Below are 27,087 nucleotides of genomic sequence, written 5' to 3' on the forward strand. Positions count from 1 at the left end.
TATTAGATACTTTTTGTTTACATTTCAAATATAATCACCTTTCCTGGTTTCCCCTCAGAAGACCCCTATCGCTTCCCCCCCTATCCCTGCTCCCCACCTCACCCACTCCCACTTCCTGGCCCTGGCATTCCCCTATACAAGGGTATATAACCTTCATAAGACCAAGGGCTTCTCCTCCCACTGATGCCTGACAAGGCCATTCTCTGCTATATATGTGGCTGGAGCCATGGGTCCCTCCATAGCTTTGGATGATGGTTTAATCCCTGGGAGCTCAGGGGAGGGGGTGTCTGATTGGTTAATATTATTGTTCCTCCTATGGGGCTGCAAACCCCTTCAGCTCCTTCAGTCCTCTCCCTAACTCCTCCATTTGGGACCCCATGCTCAATCCAATACTTGGTTGCAAGCATCCACCTCTGTATTTGTCAAGCTCTGGCAGAGCCTGTCAGAAGACAGCTATATCAGGCTCCCGTCAGCAAGTACTTCTTGGCATCCACAATAGTGTCTGGGTTTGGTAACTGTATATGGGATGAATCCTGAGGTGGGGAAGTCTCTGGATGGTCATATCTTCAGTCTCTGCTCCAAGCTTTGTCTCTGTATCTCTTCCTATGGGTATTTTGTTCCTCCTTATAAGAAGGACCAAAGTATCCACACTTTGGTCTTCCTTCTTCTTGAGCTTCATGTGGTCTGTAAATTGTATCTTGGGTATTCTGAGATTTTGGGCTAATATCCACTTATCAGTAAGTGCACACAGTGTGTCTTCTTTCGTGATTGGGTTACCTCACTCAGGAAGAAAATACCTCCCTAGGGTAGCCTTGCACTAGCAAAGGATTTAAGTGCTCTTGACAAGGCCCCATGTTTTAAACATGTTTAAAATTTTTATGCACCTTGAATCTCTCACAAATTGGTGAAGGGCTGCAACTCCTCATATGGCATAATCAAGAAGGCATAGCATATAGGCTGAAACCAGCCAGGAGCCAATTCTTAAAGGCATCACAGCTACAAAATAGCACCATCAGTTAAGCAGCAAACATTTAACACATGAACTGGGAAGGACATTCTAGACTCAAACCATAACACTACTTTAAAAAATCACAACATGAGAGAATAACAACTCACTTGAGAAATAATTCCCTAAAACTAAACTTCTATGAAATATTTACAAGGAACGTATAATGACTAGTTTTGTCAAATTGACACAAAACAGAATCATTGTGTTTTGTGACTAGAGTGTACAAGAGCTTCCAATTTTGGTCAAAAAAGCCATTGAATGCTATAAAGCAGAACTTAAGCCCATTCTGCTAAGGGCTTAGAAGATAACAATGTTGATACAGACATGGACACTGCAGGCCTGACTCATAACGTTTCAGAGAGGAACAAGAACCATACCTGGAGCAAGGGACCATTCATGTGATACTTTGGTCAAGAATTTAGCTTCATTTTTGCGTGTGTCCTGAGAATACAAGTGAAGTTAGATTTAAAAATAATAAACTCCCAATGCAGTAGCTTCCTGCTGTGACAGACTGTACCCTGCAATTGTGAGTTAAAATATACCCTTTCTCTTCTAACCTAAGAGGGAATTTTGTCAAAGCAACAGGAAAAAAAAAACAGAATTAAATTTATAGGCCAAAGTCTTTCATGAATTAAAAAAAAAAAATCTCTGTAAGAGGACTGACTGACACAGCCTATTCATCAGTATATAAAAGAAGGGATTTAAATGTTTGATTTTAATTAATGGTATACCTCTTACCTAGAAAGAAAAAAAAACCTATAAGCCAAAAAGATGATGTGTTGTTTATATTATGTCCACTTATGGATAATATTTTAATCAATATTTTAATCATAAAAACAGAATAAAAGGAATAACCATATGATTACCTCAATTGGCATGAAAAAGAAAAATTCAACTTCATGTATGATTAAAAGTGAAAATAGAGACCAGAAGATAAATTCCTTGAACACCAATAGGTGACATATATGAAAAGTTTAAAGCTAGTGATACTTCGAGGAATAATTATAGCTGAAAACTAACATCAGAAAAGAAGAGATTCAATCACTGCATTCATATACAAAGATCAATGAAAAGCACAAAAAGATAAATGGCCAGAAGAATGAAAGCAACACTAAAAATTAGAAAAGAGATAAATAAAAGACACAGAAAAATATAGAAAAATAAAAAGAAAAGGTGAGAGCAATTATTGTAGAAATACCAAAAGGGAAAAAAGAGAGAAAAAGAGGTGACCAGCCTTTGGGAGGTCTAAGAAATAAAAGACAATTCAAATTCAAAGACTCAATTCAGATTCAATTCAAAGACAATTCAAAAACTGACTGAATGGTTCATAAATAAAAACATCTGTTAGTTCACACACAAAAAATGAAAAAAAAATCTTAGAATTAAAAAAAAATTTTTTAGATATTTTCTTAATTTACAATTCACATGTTACCCTCAAAGTTCCCTATACCCTCCTTCTGCCCTGCTCCCCAAGCCACCAACTCCCATTTCCTGGCCCTGGCATTCCCCTGTACTGGGGCATATGATGTTCGCAAGACTAGGGGCCTCTCTTCCCTTTAATAGAAGACTAGGCCATCCTCTACTACATATGCAACTAGAGACACAGTTCTGGGGGTACTGGTTAGTTCATATTGTTGATCCCCCTATAAGGTTGCAGACCCCTTTGGCTCCTTGGGTTCTTTCTCAAGCTCCATCATTAGGGGCTCTGTGTTCCATCCAATAGATGACTGTGAGCATCCACTTCTGTATTTGCCAGGCACTGGCACTGCCTGACAAGAGATAGCTATATCACGGTCCTGTCAGCAAAATCTTGCTGGCTTATGCAATAGTGTCTGCGTTTGGTGGTTGTATATGGGATACATCCCTGAGTGGGGCAGTCTCTGGATATTCCTTCCTTCCATCTCATCTCTGAACACTGTCTTTGTAACTTCCTCAATGGGTATTTTGTTTCCCATTCTAAGAAGGAACGAAGTATCCACACTTTTGTCTTCCTTCTTCTTGAGTTTCATGGGTTTTGCAAATTGTATCTTGGATATTCTAAGTTTCTGGGCTAATATCCCCTTATCAGTGAGGCATATTATGTGTGTTCTTTTGTGATTGGGTTACCTCACTCAAGATGATATCCTCCAGATACATCCATTTTCCAAAGAATTTCATAAATTCATTGTTTTTAATAGCTGAGTTGTACTCCATTGTTAAATGTACCACATTTTCTGTATCCATTCCTCTGTTGAGGGGCATCTGGGTTCTTTCCAGCTTCTGGCTATTATAAATAAGGCTGCTATGAACATAGTGGAGCATGTGTCCTGATTACAAGTTGGAAAATCTTCTGGGTATATGCCCAGGAGAGGTATTGCAGGATCTTCCAGTAGTATTATGTCCAATTTTCTGAGGAACTACCAGAGTGATTTCCAGAGTGATTGTACCAGCTTGCACCCACCAAAAATGGAGGAGTGTTCCTTTTTCTCCACATTCTAAACAGCATCTGCTGTCACCTGAATTTTTGATCTTAGCCATTCTGACTGGTGTGAGGTGGCATCTCAGGGTTGTTTTGATTTGCATTTCCCTTATGATTAAGGATGTTGAACATTTTTTCAGGTGCTTCTCAGCCATTCAGTGTTCCTCAGTTGAGAATTCTTTGTTTAGCTCTGTACCCCATTTTTAATAGGGTTATTTGATTTTCTGGAGTCCATCTTTTTGGGTTATTTATATATATTGGATATTAGTCTCCTATCTGATTTAGGATTTGTAAAGATCCTTTCCCAATCTGTTGGTGCTCTTCTTGTCTTCTTGACGGTGTCTTTTGCCTTAGAGAAGTTTTGCAATTTTATGACGTTCCATTTGTTGATTCTCAATATTACAGCACTTGCCATTGCTGTTCTGTTCAGGAATTTTTCCCCTGTGCCGATACCTTCGAGGTTTTCCCCACTTTCTCCTCTATAAGTTTCAGAGGCTGTTAAGGTATGGGTCTTGAATTCCCAATCTCTACAAGACCTTATCATGAAGGAGTGTTGGATTTGTCAAATGTTTTCTCAGCATCTAATGAGATGATCATGTGGTTTTTGTCTTTGAGTTAGTTTATATAGTGGATTACTTTGATGGATTTCCATATATTAAACCATCCCTGCATCCCTGGGATGAAGCCTACTTGGTCATGATGAATGATCATTTTGATGTGTTCTTGGGTTCGGTTAGTGAGAATTTTATTAAATACTTTTGCATCGATATTCATAAGGGAAATTGGTCTGAAGATCTCTTCCTTTGTTGGGACTTTATGTGGTTTTAGGTACTAGAGTAATTGGGGCTTCATATACTGAATTGGGTAGAGTACCTTCTGTTTCTATTTTGTGGAAGAGTTTGAGGAGAATTGGAATTAGGTCTTCTTTGAAGGTCTGATAGAACTCTGCACTAAACCCATCTGTTCCTGGGCTTTTTTTTTTTTTTTTTTTTTTTTTTTGTTAGGAGTCTATTAATGACAACTTCTATTTCTTTAGGGGATATGGAACTGTTTAGATCATTAATCTGATCCTGATTTAATTTTGGTACCTGGTATCTGTCTAGGAAGTTGTCCATTTCATCCAGGTTTTCCAGTTTCATGGAGTATAGCCTTTTCTAGTATGATCTGATGATGTTTTGAATTTCCTCATGTTCTGTTGCTATGTCTCTCTTTTCATTTCTGATTTTGTTAAGTAGGATACTATCCTGGTGCCCTCTAGTTAGTCTGGCTAAGGGTTTATCTATCTTGTTGATTTTCTCAAAGAACCAGCTCCTGGTTTAGTTGGTTCTGTGAATAGTTCTTTCTGTTTCCACTTGGTTGATTTCAGCACTGAGTCTGATTGTTTCCTGCCATCTACTCCTCTTGGGTGTATTTGCTTCCTTTTATTATAGAGTTTTTGGGTGTGCTGTCAAGCTGCTAGTGTATGCTCTCTCTAGTTTCTTTTTGGAGGCACTCAGATCTATGAGTTTTCCTCTTAGGACTGCATTCATAGAATCCCATAAGTTTGGGTATGTTGTAGCTTCATTTTCATTAAACTAAAAAGTCTTTAATTTCTTTCTTTATTTCTTCCTTGACCAAGGTATCATTGAGTAGAGTGTTTTTCATCTTCCACATCAATGTTGCTTTTCTAATATTTATGTTGTTATTGAAGATCAGCCTTAGTCTGTGGTGGTCTGATAGGATGCATGGGATTATTTCCATATTTTTGCATCTGTTGAGGTCTGTTTTGTGACCAATTATATGGTCAGTTTTGGAGAAGGTACCATGAGGTCCTGAGAAGAAGGTATATCCTTTTGTTTTAGGATAAAATGTTCTGGAGATATCTATTAAATCCATTTGTTTCATAAGTTCTGTTAGTTTCACTATGTCTCTGTTTAGTTCCTGTTTCCTGGATCTGTCCAATGATGCAGTGTTGAAGTCTCCAACTATTATTGTGTGAGGTGCAATGTGTGCTTTGAGCTTTATCAAAGTTTCTTTAATGAATGTGGCTGCCCTTACATTTGGAGCATTGATTGAAACTTTCAGAATTGAAAGTTCATCTTAGAAGATTTTTACCTTTGATGAGTATTAAGTGCCCATCCTTTTCTTTTTTGATAACTCTGGTTGGAAGTCAATTTTATTCGACATTAGAATGGCTACTCCAGCTGTTTCTTCGGATCATTTGCTTGGAAAGTTGTTTTCCAGCCTTTTACTCTGAGGTAGTGTCTGGTTTTTTTTCCCTGAGGTGGGTTTCCTGTAAGCAGCAGAATGTTGGATCCTGTTTGTGTAGTCAGTCTGTTAGTCTGTGTCTTTTTATTGGGGGAATTGAGTCCAGTGATACTAAGAGATATTAAGGAAAAGTAATTGTTGCTTCCTGTTATTTTTGTTTTTAGAGTTGGGATTATGGTAGTATGGCTGTCTTCTTTTAGGTTTATTGAAGGATTACTTTCTTGTTTTTTCTGGGGCTTAGTTTCCCTCCTTGTGTTGGTGTTTTCCCTTCATTATTCTTTGAAGGATAATAGAAAGATAATGTGTGAATTTGGTTTTGTCGTGGAATACTTTGGTTTCTCCATCTATGGAAATTGAGAGTTTGGATGGAGTATAGTAGCCTGGGCTGGCATTTGTGTTCTCTTAGTGTCTGTATCCCATTTGTCCAGGATCTTCTGGCTTTCATAGTCTCTGGTGAAAAGTCTGGTGTAATTCTGATAGGCTTGCCTTTATATGTTACTTGACCTTTTTCTCTTACTGCTTTTAAGATTCTGTCTTTATTTAGTGCATTTGTTGTTCTGAATATTATGTGCTGGGAGGAATTTCTTTTCTGGTCCAGTCTATTTGGAGTCCTGTAGGCTTCTTGTATGTTCATGGGTATCTCTTTCTTTAGGATTGTGAAGTTTTCTTCTATAATTTTGTTGAAGATATTTGCTGGCCCTTTAAGTTGAAAAATCTTCATTCTCATCTATTCCTATTATCCGTAGGTTTGGTCTTCTCATTTTGTCCTGGATTTCCTGGATGTTTTGAGTTACGATCTCTTTGCATTTTTCATTTTCTTTGATTGCTGTGTCCATATTTTCTGTGGAATCTTCTGCACCTGAGATTCTCTCTTCCATCTCTTGTATTCTGTTGCTGATGCTTGCATCTGTGATTCTTGATTTCTTTCCTAGGATTTCTATCTCCAGAGTTGTCTCCCTTTGTGATTTCTTTATTGTTTTGACTTCTATTTTTAGATCTTGGATGGTTTTACTCAATGCCATCATCTGTTTGGTTGTGTTTTTCTATAATTCTTTAAGCGATGTTTGTGTTTCTTCTTTAAGGGCTTCTACCTGGTTAGCAGTTTTTTTCCTGTAATTCTTTAAGGGATTTTTGTGCTTCCTCTTTAAGGCCTTCTACCTGTTTAGCCATGTTCTCCTGGCTCATGTTATTTAAGTGAGTTATTAATTTCCTTCTTCAAATCTTCTACCAGCATCATGAGATATGATTTTAAATCTGAATCCTGCTTTTCAGGTGTGTTGGGGTATCCAGGACTCACTGTGGTGGGAGTGCTGGGTTCTGACGATGCTGAGTGGTCTTGATTTCTGTTAGTAAGAATCTATGTTTGCCTTTCACCATCTGGTAATCTCTGGGGTTAGTTGTTATAACTGTCTCTCACTGAAGCTTGTTCCTCCTGTGATTCTGTTAGCCTCTGTCAGCACTCCTGGCAGTCTAACTCTCTCCTGAGTCTCAGTGGTCAGAGCACTCTCTACAGGCAGCTCTCCTCTTGCAGGGAAGGTGCACAGAGGTCTGGAGCTCAGCTTTGCCTCCTAGCTGAAGATGAAGGCCTGAAAGGGACACTATTCCAGAAGCTATGTTGCTTCTGCAGCCCGCACACTCTCCTGAGCAGACTGGTCTCTGAGGGACCCGGAATACACCATAAATCTTAGTTTTAATGATAGGTATTGTCTTAGAGTAAAATGATAGACAAAATCACTCCAATCAAGTGGGACCTAAAAGCAAGTAGGCTTCACTATCCTGTTATTTGACAAAACAGACTTCAAAATAAAACTAATCAGAAGAGATAAACATATATGTACCAAACCCTGGGGCACCTAACTTCATAAAACATTAATCTACTATTGAATTTAAAGATAGAGATTAACATCAATCTTTTGACAGTAGGTAATTTGAATACCCCATCTTCTCCAACAGACAGAACATTTGAACAAAAAATTAAACAGAAAAACAGCAGCATCATTTGATATCATACATCAAATTGATTTAATGTATCTATAGATATTCTATCCAAATATCAAGGAAAACACATTCTTTTTTCAATATGAAGAGTTAATTACAAAACAGAAATTTAAAAATAGCATTTAGAATCATATGTTTACTTAACAGTAAAATCATATTACTTCAAAAAGGCCTTTACACATTTTTATATAATAAAATGGAACAGTTCTAATATGTCTGTAATGGTGCATATATATGTGTATACATAGATACATTCATATATTCATATATATTCAGTTAAATTAAACTATTAAGAGAGTAATACAAGAAAATCAATGTAAGGGAACAATTATTTCATAGATCAGTATTTAGAATTTATGCGCTTAACCTAGTAAGTGTTTACTGAAAATAGATTTTGCCCTTCCAATCTTCAACCCGACCAGGGCTGATCCCTATGTCTCTCCCTCTCTCCACACCACTGTTTGCAGATCTCTTAAGAGATTTGCCATAACCAGAGACACAGGTGAGATTCCTGTCCAAATATCCACTCCAGCAGGGACCCATACAGAGCCCAGCAGACACAAAACCCCTGCCCTTCATGAGAACTCCATCTCCCTTCTGTTCTGCACCTTTGCCCAGGCATATCAGCATGTCTGCCCCTCTCTCCACCCCACAGTCTTTAGGTCTTCCAGACTATCAGCTATAACCAGGGACATAGGTCTGTACTTTTGCCAGAGTAGATCGGTATGCTTCCTCATTTCCCACACCTCACAGCCTGCCTGTCTCCCAGGAGGTCTCTCATAACCAGGTCACAGGGGAATTTCCAGGTCAGGAACACAGGAAGCCTGCTCTAACCAGGGACACCAGGGCACTCACTCCCAAACCAGAGACAGTACAGTCTACTTCCCAGAAGGTGTACTCTAACCCTGTCTCCAAGAAGGCATGCTCCAGTCAGAGATACCCAGGCCACTTAACACCAGAGATAACCAGACAGCAAGAGGCAAGGACAAGAGCATAAGCAACATAAACCAGTGTAATTTGGCATCATCAGGACGCAGTTCTTCTGCCACGTCAAGCCCTGTATATGCTAACACACTTGAAAAGCAAGACTCTTACTTAAAAGCCCATCTCATAAAGATAATAGAGAACTTTAAGGAGGATATAAATAACTCACTTAAAGAAATACAGGAAAACATAGACAAACAGGTGAAGGAATTGAAAAAATGGTCCAAAACCTGAAAATGGAAAGAGAAACAGTAAAGAAATCACAAATGGAGGCAACCCTGGAGATGGAAAACCTAGGAAAGAGATCAGGAGTTAGAGATGCAAGCATCACAAATAGAGTACAAGAGAGAGAAGAAAGAATTTCAGGTGTAGACAATACCATAGGATATATTGATACAATGGCCAAATAAAATTCATAGTGTAAAAACCTAGTGATACAAAACATCCAGTAAATTCAGGACACAATGAAAAGACCAAACCTAAGAATAATAAGGAATAGAAGAGAGTGAAGATTCCTAGCTAGAAGAAGAAAATTTCTGTAACCTAAAGAAAGTGATGCCTATAAATGTATATAAGACGCTTACAGAACACTAAATAGATTGGACTAGAAAAGACGATCATCCCATGACATAATAATCAAAACACCAAATGTACAGAAAAAAGAAAGAATGTTAAGGGACATGAGTGGAAAGAAGATGGTGGTGCAGGTGCTTCATCTTGAATCTGATCCTTTCCTAGTTTGTCTCAACCATGCTCTGAGCACAGAGAAGAAGGAGGTCATAGGTCTATGTATAGGGGAGTTGAATGAAGTCATAAGGAGTGACTCCAAATTTACATACACTGGAACTGAAATGTGCATAGTTCTAGAAAAGATGGATACCACCAGAATTGTTCATGTCCATTCTGTCATTATCTTGCAGCATTCTGAAAAGAGAAAAGACCATGTAGAAATTTCTCCAGAGCAGTTGTCTGCAGCCTCAACAGAGGCAGAAAGGTTGGCTGAATTAACATGAGAGTTGTTGGCTGGTACCATTCCCACACTCATATAACAGTTTGGCCTTCACCTGTTGATGTTCATATACAAGCCATGCACCAAATGGTGGATTGAGGCTTTGTAGGACTTATTTTTTCCTGTTTCATAGAAGACAAAAACAGAAAGACTGGTTGGGTACTCTATACTTGCTTCCAATCCATACAAGCCCAAAAACTCAGATTATGAAAGAAATTAAATTCTAATCCATATTGTACCTCATATAACTATTGGGAAAGTATGCCTTGAATTTGTGGCCTAAACATCCTGTGGCAGGAAGAACAGGATGCATATAGAAGGATTCACAGCCTTACAATGTGGACTCGGTGACCAATAATGGCTCAGTATTTACCAAGAATTTGTGCAGTCAGATATCCACAATCAGTGGGCCTCTACTTGCAGTGATTGGAGGACAGATTGGAACAAAACCAACAGCATTTGTAGGAGTTGCAACAAGAAAAGGAAGAGTTTATGAAAGAGCTGTCTTCCCTAGAATCAAGCAGGAGAACAAAAAAAAAGTGGGCAGATGAAAATACCCAGCATACAATTTATTAAACTAAATCAATTTTGAAAAAGATGAAGTGGAAGGGTCTACATTATATAACTTCAAGACTTATTATAAAACTCCAGTAATCAAGATACTATAACATTTGCAGAAGAATCAATGCAACAGGAAAGAAAATTCAGAAATAAACCCACAATAACATGCTTAACTGATTTTGAAAAGGTACAAATGTGATTCAAGGAAGAAAAGACAGTCATTTCAACAAATTTAATCCCTACAAGCCAACAAAATATATTCCAAAAGTACCTCCAAATGTATCATGGATTTAAATGTACTACAGAAAACTTAGAAAAAAAATTATTCAAGAGAAAACTTCAGGAGTTAAGTACTTAATATTCAACTCAAAAGCACAATTTCACAAATATACAAAATAGATATACTGGACTTCATCAAAACTAAAACTTTCTATTCCACAAAAATATTAAGAGGAAACCATGTAATATATGATCAGTGAAAAAGATATGCTTAAAATTCAAAAATAAATAATACCAGTAGAAAATGAAAACAAGTTGTAAAAATTGCAACTTAAAACTACAACATGGTGTGGCATTTACTTAGTAGTACTGCTATAGAAAAAATAGTGAAAATACCAAATACTCTTGAGGACGAAAACTAGGATTCTCATACACCAATGACAGGAATGTAAAAATACAGCTACTAGGTAGAAGAGTTTGGAAATTTTTTTGAAGTTAAACATACACTTAGCAGTCATTACTGTCTTGGCACAAAAACTTTTACAAATTTTTTCTTGGCAGCTGTATATGTAATAGCTGCAAATTAGGAAAAAAAAAAACAAATATTCTACAGTGAGTAAATAGCTCAACAAACCAGTCTTACTATGGACTAATACTATGTAGTGGAAAGGAACATACTACTAATATGTTGAGTCTTGGGCAATTATAGTAAATGGAAAAAAAAATGCCAGTCTTAAAGACCACTTACTGTATGGTTGCATTTCTAGAGCATTGTTTAAATGTCAGAATTAATGACAAGAACGGATTAATGATTTCCAGAGTCAGGGAATAGACACTGTATAGCATATGTATTCTTACTACAATGTGACATAAAAGTTAATTTAGGCTGATAAAACAGTTTTGAACCTTAAATTTAGTTTTTAATATATATAATATATCTCTGCTCCGGTGCTAACACTTTATAGATTTATATACATATAAATCAATACATGTAAAAATGTAGAAGTGAACAGGAAGTAAGATTCCACTTTATGAAATAATTAAAGTGATGAATGAGCCAAATGTAGTGCCACACACCTACAATCAGGAGGCAGAGGCAGGAAAATTACAAGTTTAGAGCCATTCTAAATTACATACTTCCTAGTCCATTGAGACCTTGCCTCAGAAAAAAGGGTTGAGAGGGTAGGTGATAAAAAAGAAAATACTGGCTTGATACTTTCATCATTCTCCCAATCTACCACTTTCGGTTTTTGTTATCACATACTTTATTATTTTCTATTCCCAGGCTGTCCTTGCCAAAATCCATTCATAAGCCTCTCTATGCAGTTACGAACAAATCCATTTCCCCTATACCTCTGTCTCAACTCCAGGCTTAGATTTTGAGTTACTATATTGTTACTAGACAGTCTTATTGCCACCTTAAATTTGATAAATCTAAATCTGAACATATTTTTGGCCTAATCTATATTCTCTTATTTTTCTTACCTCAGTGACGAGTATCAATATGCAAAAACTGCAATCTAGACAGGCAACCCCAACATCTCTATTACCTATTATACTATTTGCATTGAGTTACCACGGTTTGAATTTTTTTGTAATCTAATCAGAGTTGTAATATGTAGAATAGGTATGCATATGGAAGAATGGGCAGGTAGGGTATCAAGGTTTCCACTGGTTGGCATTACTTCGTGAAGACATAAGAGTTCTTAGCCTTGCAGCAGCAGAGCAGGAACAAGATCTAGTGAAAGTTGTCCTGTATCAGTACTCTCAGAATTAGAATGAAAAGAAGAAAATGATCTCTTACACTAAGTAAAATGATTGAGCAAATAAGTATGTTTTGAGGAAAATTGAAGATAGTTTTTCATACTTGAAACATTATTTACAGGTATGTAAAAAAGGAAGTATAAAATTATTCCCTGTGGTGTTAAATAGAAAAAGTTGATATCATTTTAAAAGGGAATTACATGTACGTATATATTGAGAGAATGATCAATATGTCTGTATACCTCTACTTCTTACCTCTACCCATTAAGAGAATAGAAATGGCTGGTTCAGTAGCAAATGAACATACCTGGCACCAAGATGCTAGACTTCAAATAGTATTCTCCACTGATAGTGAATAGAATTGAGTCCAGAAATGAATGCATATGTATATGGTGAATTGTTTTTTAACAATCATGCCAAGACTATTTGAATGGGGAAAACATTTTCAACAGCTGATGATTTTACAACTAAATATCTACACCGAATAATAAAGCTGGACCCCTGCCCCATATCATGTATGAATGATTAACTAAAAATGTATTAAATATTTAAATGTAAGAACTTAAAACTATTAAAATATTAAAACAGCAAGAAAAGAAAGAATGTTAAAAGCTACAATGTAAAAGAGCTACCAAACATATAAAGAGAGACTGATCAGAATTACACCTAACTTCTCAACACAGACTCTAAAAGCCAGAAGGTCCTGGAAAGATTTCTTGCAGATTCTTAAAAGACCACAGATGTCAGCCCAGACTACTATACTGAGCAAGACTTTCAACCACTATAGATGGAGAAACTAAGATATTCCATGACAAAACCAAATTTAAACAGTATCATTCCACTAATCAAAGCTCTATAGAGGATACTCGAAGGAAACCCCAATTCAAGCAAATGGACTTAAGAAACAAGCTGGAGAAAAAAAAGAAGAAAGAAACGCTAGAGTGGCCATTCTAATACCTAACAAAATAGATGTTCAACCAAAGTAATCAAAACAGATAGGGAAGGACACTTCATACCCATTAAAGAAAAATCCACCAAAATGACATCTCAATTCTAATTACCTATGCCCCTAATTCAAGGGAATCCACATTCTTAAAAGAAAGACTACTAAAGCTTAAATCACACATGGAAGGTCACACATTAATAGTGGGAGACTTCAACACCCAACCCTCACCAATGGATAGGTCATTGAAACAGAAACTAAACAGAGAAATAATGAAAATAATGGATGACATGAATCAAATGGGGCTAACAGATAACTACTGAACATTTTTCCCAAACATAAAAGAATATACTTTCTTCTCAGCAACTCATAGAATCTTCTCCAAAATTGACAATATACTCCATCATAAAGCAAGCCTCAACAGATGCAAGAAGACTGAATTAGTGCTTTGCATCTCATCAGATCACCGGGCATTAAAGCTGGACTTCAACAACAAAAGAAACAACAGAAAGTCTACAAAGTCATGAAAACTGAACACCCTCTATTCAATTACTATTGGGTCAAAGAAGATATAAAGAAATAAAATAAAGATTTTCTAGAATTCAATAAAAATGAAGGAACAATATCCCCAAACTTATGGAACACAATAAAAGCAGTGCTAAAAATAAAGTTCATAGCACTAAGTGCCTTTATAAGAAGTTGAAGAGATCTCATACTAGCAACTTAACAGCACACCTGAAAACTCTAGAACAAAAGGAAGCAAACACACCTGAGAGAGAGAGAGAGAGAGAGAGAGAGAGAGAGAGAGAGAGAGAGAGAGAGAGAGAGAGAGAGAGAGAGAATATGAATCCAAATTGACAAAACCAGAAACGAAATGACACTGAGGAAATTCAAAACGTCATTATTTCTTACTTCAAAAGCCTTAGCCGCAGAAAACTGGAAAATCTAAACACAATGGATGATTGTCTAGATAGATGCTACATACTAAAGTTAAATCGAGATCAGGTAAACTATTTATATTGCCCTATAACCTCTAAGGAAATAGAAGCACTCATTAAAAGTCTCCCATCCAAAAAATACATAGGGACAGATGGATTTAATGCAGAATTTTACCAGACTGAATTAAAAAACACATCAAAAACATCATCCACTGTAATCCATTAGGCTTCATCCCAGGCATGCAAGGGTGGTTCCATATATGGAAAATCCATCAGTGTAATTCATATAAATAAACTGAAAGAAAAACCCACATAATCATTTCATTAGGTGATGGAAAAGCATTTAACAGAATTTAGGAGCCCTTCATGTTAAAAGAGGGAGAGATCAGGTACAAGGCAAATTCCTAAATACAATAATGGTGATGTACAGCAAGCAAATAGACAACACAATTAAACTGGGAGAGATGTAAAGCAATTCCACTAAAATCAAGGACAAGGTAAGGCTGTCCACTCTTTCTGTATCTCTTGAATATAGTACTTTAACTTCTATCTAGAGCAATAAGATGACTAAAGGAGATCAAGAGAATACAAATTCAAAAGGAAGAAATCAAAGTATCACTATTCACAGATGATATGATTGTATACATAAGTGACCCCCAAAATTCTACCAGACAACACCTAGTTGATAATCTTCTTCAGTAATGTAACTAAATATGAAATTAATTAAAAAAGTAGCCCTCCTCTATACAAACAATAAGTGAGCTTATAAATTTTTAAATACCACCATTTATAACCAAGAGCAATCTACAGATTCAATGCAATTACCATCAAAATTCCACACATTTTTTTGCAGATCTTCAAAGAGAATTTTTCAACTTCATATGGAAAAACAGCAACAAGAAAAAAAAATCAAGATAGTTAAAACAATCCTGTACAATAAAGAACTTCTAAAGGTATCACTATCCCTGACATTAAGCTGTATTACAGAGCAATAATAATAAAAAACTGCATGGTGTAAGTATAGAAACAGACAGGTTGATCAATGGACTCAAAACAAAGATCCTGAAATAAGCCCACATTCCTATGGGAACTTCATGTTGGAAAAGAAGCCAGAACTATATAATGGAAAAAGAGAATTCTTAAAAATGGTGCTTGTGTAACCAGATGCCTGCATGCAGAATAATACAAATAGATCAAAATTTTACACCCTGCACAAAACTCAAGTCTAAATGGATTGAAGACACCAACATAAAACCAGATATACTAAATCTAATAGAACAGAAACTGTGTAATTGCCTTGAACATATTGATAAGGAGACAACTGCCTGAACAAAACACCAATGGCTCAGGTTCTAAAGTCAATAATTGATAACTGGGACCTAATGAAACTGAAGCTTCTGTAAGGCAAATGATACTGTCAATACATCATAATGGCAGCCTACAGATTAGGGAAAGATTTTTCACCAACCCTATACCTGATAAGGGCTAATATGCAAATTATATGAAGAACTTAAGAAATTAGACACAAACAAAATGAATAACCCAATTTAAAAATGGGGTACAGAACTAAACAGAAAATTCTCAAGAGAAGAATCTTGAAAGGCTGTGAAGCACTTAAAGAAACGTTCAACTTCCTTATTCATCAGGAAAATGCAAATCAAAATGACTCTGGGATTCCAACTTACCCCTGCCAAAATGGCTAAGATCAAAATCTTGCAAACTTCTATAACCATTTTGGAAATCATTTGGCAGTTTCTCAGAGAACTGAGCATATCCACCTATACCATTTCTGGACATATACCCAAAAGATGCTCCACTATCCCACAAACACACTTGCTCAGCTATGTTCTTAGCAGCTTTATTTGAAATAGTCAAACACTGGAAACAATCTAGTTGTCCCTCAACTGAAGAATGGACAAAGAAAATATAGTGCATCTACAAAATAGAACAATATACCGTTATTCAAAACAAAGACCGTATGAATTTTCCAGGCAATTGGATGGAACTTGAAAATATTATCCTCAGTAAGGTTACCCAGAGCCAGAGAGTCTGATGTGGTTTGTACTCACTTATAAGTGGACATTAGCCATAAAGTGCAGGATAACCATGCTACAATCCACAGACCCAAAGAAACTGGATAATAAGGAGGTCCCAAGGGAGGAGGCATAAACCTCACTCAGGATGGTGATCAGGTATGTGGATAAGTAGGTAAGGAGAGGGCTAGGAGTGAGAACAGAAATTGTGGGTGGAGGTCTAGGATGGTGGGGTGGGGGATACAGGAAGGATATGGGTTTGACCATAGGTGATATTCCTACAAGAGGGGCATATAGAGAATGAACTGACCACCTCCTGTAGCCAGGCAGGACTTGCAGAGGAGGTACAGTGACATTAACAAAATCTTCAGCTCAGAAATTGTCTTGCCTATGAGATGTGAAGCTAGATGGAACAGAGAGTGAGTATACAGCTAATCAATAACTGCTCCAAATAGAGAACAATCCCATGTGAGACAGCCAACCCCTGACACTATTAATGATACTCTGCTATTCTTGCAGACAGGAACCTAGCTTAACTGTCTCCTGAGAAGCTTTATCTAGCAGTGGATAGAGGCAGATGCAAAGACCCACAGCCAAACATCAGGCCATGTTTGAGGAGTCTAGAGGGAGAGTCAGGGATAGAATTGAGCAAGGACATCCCAAGAAGAGGTCAAGGACACCCCAAGAAGACCTGGACCCATGGGCGCTCACAGAGACTGAACCACAGAACAGGGAGTATACAGGGGCTGGACCTAGACACCCTACACATTTGTAAGAAATGTGGAGCTCAGTCTTCATGTGGGAACTCTAACAAATGGAGCAAGGGTTGTCTTAGTCCCTAGGTAAATAGGAAGCCCATCAAATGGGAGATAATCTCTGTCAATTATAAATCTTAAAAAATATTAATATCCAGAATTTATATTCAACAACAACTGGCCCATTTGAAAACTGTGCCTGGAATCTGAGCAGATAAAAAATAATGCTGACATGCCAGTTAGCACAGGTAAGACCACCACTTCTTATCAGAGGGACCTGCCCAGAGACTTCAGGACACAGGAACAGAGGAGCAGCCTGGGACAGGATCCTTCCAGTTTTCCTCTGAACCCATAGCTGATCCTGTACCACAGTGCTCCATACCAAAATTCCGCCATGAGAGAGCTAGTCTCCCAAGAGTGCAAACACAACTGTGAGCACACCTAAGACCATAACTTGTGCTCAAAATTCTGGCCCAAGAGGAACCCACCCAAAGCCACCAAGACACCAAGGAACAGCGAGGACAGGTTATCTCCAGTGTCCATCTGCACCCTGGAGCTGACCCTGTGCTACAGCTCTCCATACCAAAATTCCACCCAGACAGAACTGGTCTCCCAGGAGTACTGACACACGGGCTTGCAGGAGGGACAATCCAGTCAGAAACAGCAAGACCAGCTAACACACCAGAGGTAACCAGATGGTGAGAGACAAGAGCAAGAAGATGAGTAACAGAAACCAAGGCTACTTGTCATCATCAGAAACCAGTTCTCCCACCAGAGCAAGTTCTGGATACTCCAACACACCAGAAAAGCAAGACTCTGATTTAAAATCACAACTCATGATGATGACAGGTGACTTTAAGACAGACATAAATAACTCCCTTAAAGAAATACAGGAGAACACAGGTAAACAGGCAGAAGCCCTTAAAGAGGAAACACAAAAATCCCTTAAAGAATCACAGGAAAACACAATAAAAAAGATGAAGAAAGTGAGCAAAACCTTCCTAGATGTAAAAATGTAAAAAGAAACAATAAAGAAATCACAAAGGGAGACAACGCTAGAGACAGAAAACCTAGGAAAGAGATCAAGAGTCATAGATACAAGCATCACCAACAGAATACAAGACATTGAAGAAAGAATCTCAGGTGCAGAAGATACCATCGAAAACACTGACACAACAATCAAAGAAAATGCAAAAAGCACAAAGCTCCTAGCCCAGAACAGTGATGAAATTCAGGACACAATGAGAAGAACAAACCTAAGGATAAAAGGTATAGAAGAGAGTGAAGATTAACAGCTTTAAGGGCCAGTAAATATCTTCAACAAAATTATAGAAGAAAACTTCCCTAACCTAAAGAAAGAGATGCCCATGAACATAAAAGAAGCCTACATAACTCCAAATAGATTGGACCAGAAAAAAAAAAACAAAACAAAACAAAACAAAACAAAACAAAACAAAAAAAATACTCCCGCCACAAAACAGTCAAAACATCAAATACACAAAACAAAGAAAGAATATTAAAAGCAATAAGTGGAAAAGGTCAAGTAACACATAAAGGCAGACCTATCAAAATTACACCAGACTTCTCACCAGAGAATATGAAAGCTAGAAGATACTGTGCAGATGTCATACAGACTCTAAGAGAACATAAATGTCAGCCCAGGCTACTATACTCAGCAAAACTCTCAATTACCATAGATGGAGAAACCAAGATATTCCATGACAAAAACAAATTTATACAATATCTTTCCACAAATCTAGCCCTACAAAGGATAATAGATAAGAAGGGAAACTATGCCATAGAAAAAGCAAGAAAGTAATCTCCTTTCAACAAACCCTAAAGAAGATAGCCACAGAAACATAAAAATAACATAAAAAATGACAGGAAGCAACAATCACTATTCCTTAATAACTCAACATCAATGGACTCAGTTCACCAATAAAAAGATATAGAAAAACAAACTGGATATGTAAACAGGACCTAGCATTTTGCTGCATATAGGAATAATACCTCAGTGTCAAAGACAGACACTATCTCAGAGAAAAGGGCTGGGAAAATTTTTTCCGAGCAAATCGTCCTATGACACAAGCTGGAGTAGTCAGTCTAGGATGGAATAAAACCAACCTGCAACCAAAAGTTATCAAAAAGGATAAGGAAGGAAACTTCATACTCATCAAAGGAAAATTCTACCAATTCTGAACATCTATGCTCCAAATGCAAGGGCAGCCACATTCATAAGAGAAACTTTACTAAAGCTCAAAGCACACATTGCAGCTCACACAATAATAGTGGGAGAATTCAACACCTCACTCTCAGCAATGGACAGATCATGGAAATAAACTAAACAGAGACACTCTGAAACTAACAGAAGTTATGAACCAAATGGATTTAACATATCTATAGAGCATTTCTTCCTAAAACAAAAGAATATACATTATTCTCAGCACCTCACAGTACCTTCTCCAAAATTGACCATATATTTGGTCACAAAATCGGCCTCAGCAGATACAAGAAGACTGAAATAATGTCATGTATCCTATTAGAACACCACAGACTAAGGCTGGTCTTCAATAGCAACAAAAACAACAGAAAGCCCACATACACATGGAAGCTGAACAATGCCCTACTGCCACACCAACTCCAGTGAAGTCTGTGAGGCAAGCCCAAAAGCTTGGATGCAGTTGGAGGCAAAAAGTTTCATGGAAACTTAGTCTCCTGAAGCCTTGGCATCCCATAGAATGAATGCTCCAAACCTGTCCTAGAGTTAGTCAGTGAATGGATCTGTGTGCTTTCTTTCAGTATTGTTTTATTATAGGTGCCGCCAAGAAATGATTTGTCAAATACCTAAGATAGATTGAACTTTGCTTCCTGGCCTTCACCAATGTCCCAGGCAGTCCTGGAGCTGACCCTGGGCTTGGAATTTTGTAAGAATGTTACTCATTCAGATGAAATGCCCCAGTGTTGACAGTTAGTAATCAGGCATCTCACAGTTTTCTGGATAGGAGCTAGCAATCTCAGGGCTAGTTCAAAATAGTACACTTAGAATCCTCATTACAGTCAGGTATAGCAGACTGCATTACATATTAGAAGAAAGATGGTGAGTTCTTCTGAGAAATGGAGATTCTCTACAAACACATAAAAGAGCAGCCAAGTTACTCCCATATGAAAGAATTTACAATGGCCTAGGAAGAAGGAGGTTTGTGGTTTAAGGAAGAACTATAGTATTTCACTATTCATGAAAAGGTCAGCAGGAACAGAACACCCCTGGTGCAAGCTTTCACAAGGGTCAGAGGAATAGCATAAATTGTGACTAATGTGTAAAATCCTCACCTGATTCCTATGAGGACTGACTTTAGAAAGGGCTGCCTTTTATCTCAGTTGTAACCACTGCCTGGGTCCTGCCAGTCTTTATGTATGCATTTCTCTTCTTTGTGTCAGATAACTTCAATGTGCCTTGGCTGATGTGTCCCCTAACTTCATTGTTTTCTTCTGTAATATGAATCTGATGCTGGCTTTGAGAAAATTCAGATACAGTACTCTCTCTTTGACAGTGTCTGTTTGTCACTTTTTGCCCACTCCTTGTCCACCTGATTACCAAAACCCTGTTTCCCCATGGGTTGAGAGACTGAGTCCAGACTCAATGATAACTTGGTCAAGGAAGAAATAAAGAAAGAAATTAAAGATGTTTTAGAATTTAGTGAAAATGAAGGCACAACATACCCAAACTTATGGGACACAATAAAAGCAATGCTAAGAGGAAAACAAAGCTCTGAGTGCCTCCAAAAAGAAACTAGCAGCTTAACAGCACACCTGAAAGCTCTGGAACAAAAAGAAGCAAATACACCAAAGAGGGGTTGACAGCAGAAAATAATCAAACTCAGGGCTGAAATACACCAAGTAGAAACAAAAATATACAAAGAATCAACAAAACTAGGAGCTGGTTCTTTGAGAAAATCAACAAGATAGACTAACCCTTAGCCAGACTAACCAGAGGGCACAGAGACAGTATCCAAATTAACAAAATCAGAAATGAACAGGGAGATATAACAACAGAAACTGAGGAAATTCAAAAAAATCATCAGATCCTACTACAAAAGTCTATATTCAACAAAACTGAAAAATCTGGACGAAATGGACAATATTATAGACAGATACTAAGTACCAAAGTTAAATCAGGATCAGCTAAACCATCTAAAAGGGCCCATAACCCCTAAAAAATTAGAAGTAGTCATTAAAAGCCTCCCAACTAAAAAAGGCCCAGGACCAGATAGGTTTAGTGCAGAATTCTGTATTACCTTCAAAGAAGACCTAATGCCAATACTCTTCAAACTATTCCACAAAACAGAAACAGAAGCAACACTACCCAGGTCATTCTATGAATCCACAGTTATACTGAGTATTCTCCCTTGGAGATGGAACAATGTCTGTTTAATCAGGAACTTGTCACAATTTCCTTTCATAGAGGACTTCATAAGAGATTTTTTTTTCTACTTCTATCATGCTTAATGTTCCAAATAGTTGAAAAACTGGTTGAGTGCATATTACTTTTAGTTTCAGTAGATTAATATATATTAATAGGCATTTAACTATTATAAGTTATTTTGATGACTTAAAAATGTCAATACTGAGTTGTATATTTTAAAATAAATTTTATTAGTTTAATAAAAATAATGATGTAAAAAAGAAAAAATAATATGTGACCAAGAAATAACTCAAAAAAATTTTATGACCCCTAACAGTTATCAAAAATGTAAATTCAAACACCTCTGAGATTTGATTTCACCCCAGTAAGAATGGCAAAAATCAACAAAACAACTAACAAAAAATTATGGAGTGGATGGAGGGAAATGGAACCCTCTTTCGTGTTATTAGGATTACAAACTGCTATAGCAGCAAAACCAGCATGGAAAAAATCTCAAAAAGCAAAGGCAGAGCTACCATATGATACAGCCAGAGACTTCCTGACACATGGCCAAAGGACTCCACATCCTAATGCATAGATACTTACTCATCTGTGTTTGCTACTGCTTTATTCACAATGGCTAGGAAATGGTAATAATCAAAATGTCTTTAAAGAGATGGATGGGCAATGAAAATATGGTACATCTAGTACTGTGAAATACTGTTTAGCTGTAAAGAAAATGAAATCATGAACTTTGTTGTTAAATGCATAGAACTAGAAAAGATCATATTAAGTATGATAATTCATACCCAGAATGACAAATGTCACATGGTCCTCATATCAGAGGATCTTAGCACCAGCTCTTCATATATGAGTACATATCTTGGAGTTACTGCAGAACCCAGGAAAGTAAAAGAGAACAATCATTGGGAGGAATAGAGAGGGAAACAACAGGGTACAAAGGATATGACTGGGCAAATGGGAAAAGAGAGGGTGTTACTTTGGGGGAAGAGGATAAGATAAATACAGAAGGAGGGACAAAGGGAATTAAAAAGCAATAATGGTGTTACAAAAAGACATGAGAATTCTACTATTGACCATCTACTGTATAATAGTAATAACAATCTTTTTTAGATTTTTATTTTATTATTGATAATAGATTCTAATATATCCTGAATACAGTTCCCCCTCTCTCCACTCCTCCCAGCTTCACTCCCCATCTTTCCTCCCCACAAGATGCACTCCTCCTCCATTTTCCTTCAATAAAGAGCAGGCTTCTATGAAACTACAACCGAATATGACAAAACAAGATACAATACAACAAGAAAAAGACTCTCATATTGAGGTAGACAAGATACCTAATCAGAGGAAAAGTTATCAAAGCAAATAAAAGTCAGAGATAATTCCTGCTCTCACTGTTAAGAGTTCCACAAACACACCAAACTAACAGCCAAAACACATATGCAGAGGACTTGTTGCAGATGCTTGAAGGTCCTGTGCTTGCTGCATCCGTCTCTGTGTGTCCACATGAGCCCAGCTTAGTTGTTTCAGTGGGCCATGTCCTCCTGATATCTTCAATCCCCTCTGACTCCTACAATCTTGCCTCCCTCTCTTTTGAGTTGTTGTTTAGGGTTGTACAAGTGATTCTCCAAACATTATAGGCTATTACCCTTGGTTATCCCCCAGATGTTGAAGGTTAATTAATAAGAACCAAAGGCCCCCAACTCGAATTGACAAGAAAGCTTCCTCTCTACTAAAATGTACCATGCAAGCTTCCAAAAGAGAATAGCAACCAACATGCCTACCCAAGCAGTAAGCAACAACTGTATACTTGGATTTGCTGGAGTGGGGAGGTGCTAAGAAGAAACTGTGGGCAGGGGGAGAGAGAAAGAGGGGTAACTGTTTGGGATGCAACATATGACAGGAAGAATAAGTTAAATAAGATTAAATAAAATATTTACATACCAACCAAAGTAAGTAGCTGGGTTCTCAAAAGATCAAATAGAAATGGCTGAGAAATACCTAAAACTGTTCAACAGCCTTAGCCATCAGTGAAATGTAAACTAAAACTACTTTTGGCTTGTTCTTAGCCTAATTATAATGACCAAGATTTTAAAAATGAATGACAGTAGATGCAAGAAAAGGGGAACACTTACTCATTGTTTGGGGTAGGGTGCAAACTGGTATAGCCAGTATGCAATTCAGTGTGGAGATTTCTCAAAAAGATAAGAATAGATATATCCAGTATCTGGGACTGAATTTTTTATTTAAAACCCTATGGCTTCTAGGAGCACCACTGTCTATCCATGTATAGTGACTCTGTTCAGACTCTTAAATTATGTTTTGTAGTCTATGATGTAGAAGCTTTCCACATTTTTTTTACATATACCCTTAATATTACTTAGCACTTCACATTTCCCAAATACTATCTTTTATCCTTTTTCTATCTGTAGTATCTTTTCATAAACAAAGTTAATTAATCTCAATGGAGCTAAAGTATATTTTCTAATATCAGAGTTATTTTGTGAGATATATTTTGAGAATGATCTTGTTAACTCTGATGACACATCTTTTGATGTTACATTCTAATACATTCACAGATTTCCTTAAATATTCAGGTTTATAATTCCAATATGGTTTTTGTGATGCTCCTTGAAAATCTTGTGTTGTATAGCCTAAATTTTTTTGTTAAGTACACCTAAATTTAAAACTACTAAAGTACTAGATTTTCTTGATAATTATTTCTTCATCTTTGCTTAATGCTCTTTTGTATATGCAGTTATACTTCTTGCTAAGGTCTATTTCATTAATTACAACACACTATACTCTTTTCTTTTTCCTATGATTCTTTATATTTTTTCCTAGTATTTGATTTTTTATCTTTGGTCTTTCTATATTTAAAGCATTTAGGTGCCAGGAGCAGAGCCTCAGCTCTGGAGCCAAACCCACACAGTCCACAACCTAGTTGTAGCTCAACTCCCCAGGCATTCTGACACATCCAGGATAACAGGTAAGACCCTCAAATCCTGTTCCAACACCCAGTGGAACTGAAACCCCTGTGTCCCTAGGGTGTAGTTTCCCCAACCAGCCAGAGACCCGCACACCTTCGAGTTTCCACCAGTGCTGGGAGCAGAGCCTTGAATATGGATCCAAACCTCCACACGGTCTATACCACAGTTGCAGTGATGCCAGTGGTATTCTGACACATCCAGGATCACAGGACCACAGGAAGGATAGGCTATTCTAGTCAGAGACAGGGAGGGCAGATAACACCAGAGAAAACCAGATGGAGAGTGGCAAGCATAAGAACATAAGCAACAGAAACCAATTTGATTTGGCAACATCAGAACACAGTAATCCCACTACAGTAAGTCCCAGATACCCCAACACACGTATAAAGCAAGTCTCTGATCTAAATTCATATTTCATGAAGATTATAGAGGACATTAAGAAGGACATAAATAACTCTCTTAAAGAAATACAAAGCAGAAGTAAACAAGTAGAAGCCCTTAAAGAGGAAACACATAAATTCTGAAAGAAATACAGAAGAAAACAAACAGGTGAAGGAATTGAAAGTAAAACATCCAGGATCTAAAATTGGAAATAGAAACATTAAGGAAAACATAAGGGAGACAGCATCACTGGAGATGGGAAACATAGGAAAGAAAACAGGACTGGAGTTACAGATGTAAGCACACCAACAAAATACAAAAGACAGAATCTCAACTGAAGAAGATAACAGACACAACCATCATGAAAAATAGAAAGAGCAGTCACAAGTCCCTTCTAGTCGGTCCCAGCACCAGGTCACCTTGGGCGCGGAGTCTGCGGACACCCCCAAGGTCACCTAGAGGAATCTCCACATGATCTTAGGACCACCGGTGAGTAGAACACAACTTCTGTTCCAATCCAATCTTGCAGGACCTGAGAGAGCATTAGGAAAGCAGGAATCCCGGCCTGACCAGGATCACAAGTCTCTTCCTGTAGGTGTCAGCACTGGACCACCTGGGTGCAGAGTTGGTGGACACCCCCAAGGTCCCTAGAGGACAGCTTCTGAGACAGACCCCGCTTCGGGCTCCAAACATCCAGACACCTTCCCTGCCAGAGGAGAGGTGTCTGTCCTGTCTGGGAGGGCTTTGACAGAGCACCTGGGGAAGACATCTTGGTTCCCAGATCCCTCCGAGACTAATCTGTGCAGGTGAGAGTGTGGACTACAGAAGCTACCAGCTTCTCTGACAGGCTGGAGCAACACAGCTTCTGGAACAGGTCCTGTTTTGGGCCTTAATTTTCTGCCAGGAGGGAGGTCTGAATGCCAGATATCTGTGCACCTTTCCTGTAAGAGGATAGCTTGCCTGCAGAGAGTATTGTGACGACTGAAACTCAGAGGAGAGAGCTAGTCTCCAAGGTCTGCTGATAGAGGCAAAGAGACTCACAAGAGGAACAATCTCTAACCAGAGACAACTATAACAACTAACTCCAGAGATTACCAGATGACGAAAGGCAAAGGTAAGAATCTTACTAACAGAAACCAAGACCACTCACCATCATCAAAATGCAGCACTCCCACCTAGCCAAGTCCTGGGCACCCCAACACACCGGAAAAGCTAGACTCTGATTTAAAAGCATATCTCATGATGATGTTAGAGGACATCAAGAAGGACGTTAACAACTCACTTAAAGAAATACAGGAGAACACTGATAAAGAGTTACAAGTCCTTAAAGAAAAAACAGGAAAACACATCCAAACAAGTGATGGAAATGAACAAAACAATACTAGACCTAAAAAGGGAAGTAGACACAATAAAGAAAACCCAAAGTGAGGCAACACTGGAGATATAAAAGCCTAGGAAAGAAATCTGGAACCATAGATGAGAACATCAGCAACAGAATACAAGAGATGGAAGAGAGAATCTCAGGTGCAGAAGATTCCATAGAGAACATGGGCACAACAATCAAAGAAAATGCAAAATGCAAAAATATCCTAACTCAAAACATCCAGGAACTCCAGGACACAATAGGAAGACCAAATCTACGGATAATAGGAGTAGCTGAGAATGAAGATTTTCAACCCAAAGGGCCAGCAAATATGTTCAACAAAATTATAGAAGAAAACTTCACAAACCTAAAGAAAGAGATGCCCATGAACATACAAGAAGCCTACAGAACTCCAAATAGACTGGACCAGAAAAGAAATTCCTCCTGACACATAATAATCAGAACAACAAATGCACTAAATAAAGAGAGAATATTAAAATCAGTAAGGGAAAGGGTCAAGTAACATATAAAGGCAGGCCTATCAGAATTACACCAGACTTTTCACCAGAGACTATGAAAGCCAGAAGAGCCTGGACAGATGTTATACAGACACTAAGAGAACACAAATGCCAGCCCAGGCTACTCTACCCAGCCAAACTTTTAATTACCATAGATGGAGAAACCAAAGTATTCCACGACAAAAACAAATTCACACATTATCTTTCCATGAATGCAGCCCTTCAAAGGATAATAACAGAAAAAAAAAAAAAAAGCAATACAAGGACAGAAACCAGACCCTAGAAAAAGCAAGAAAGTAATCCTTCAACAAATCTAAAAGAAGACAGCCACAAGAACAGAATGCCAACTCTAACAACAAAAATAATAGGAAGCAACAATTACTTTTCCTTAATATCTCTTAATATCAATGGACTCAATTCTCCAATAAAAAGACATAAACTAACAGACTGGCTACACAAACAGGATCCAACATTTTGCTGCTTACAGGAAACCT

General features: G+C 37.6%; 1 protein-coding gene and 1 pseudogene across 4 annotated transcripts in view; one reads left to right on the plus strand and one right to left on the minus strand.

Annotated features, from left to right (window-relative positions):
* The window catches only part of Zpbp (zona pellucida binding protein), a 184,600-nt gene that overhangs the window by 23,418 nt on the left and 134,095 nt on the right, over nucleotides 1-27,087 (minus strand). The gene's annotated exons all lie outside the window — the stretch shown is intronic.
* Nucleotides 9,373-10,247, plus strand: Gm12598 (predicted gene 12598; annotated as a pseudogene).

Source organism: Mus musculus, chromosome 11 (assembly GCF_000001635.26).
Source record: "Mus musculus strain C57BL/6J chromosome 11, GRCm38.p6 C57BL/6J".
Classification (NCBI taxonomy): Eukaryota; Metazoa; Chordata; class Mammalia; order Rodentia; family Muridae; genus Mus; species Mus musculus.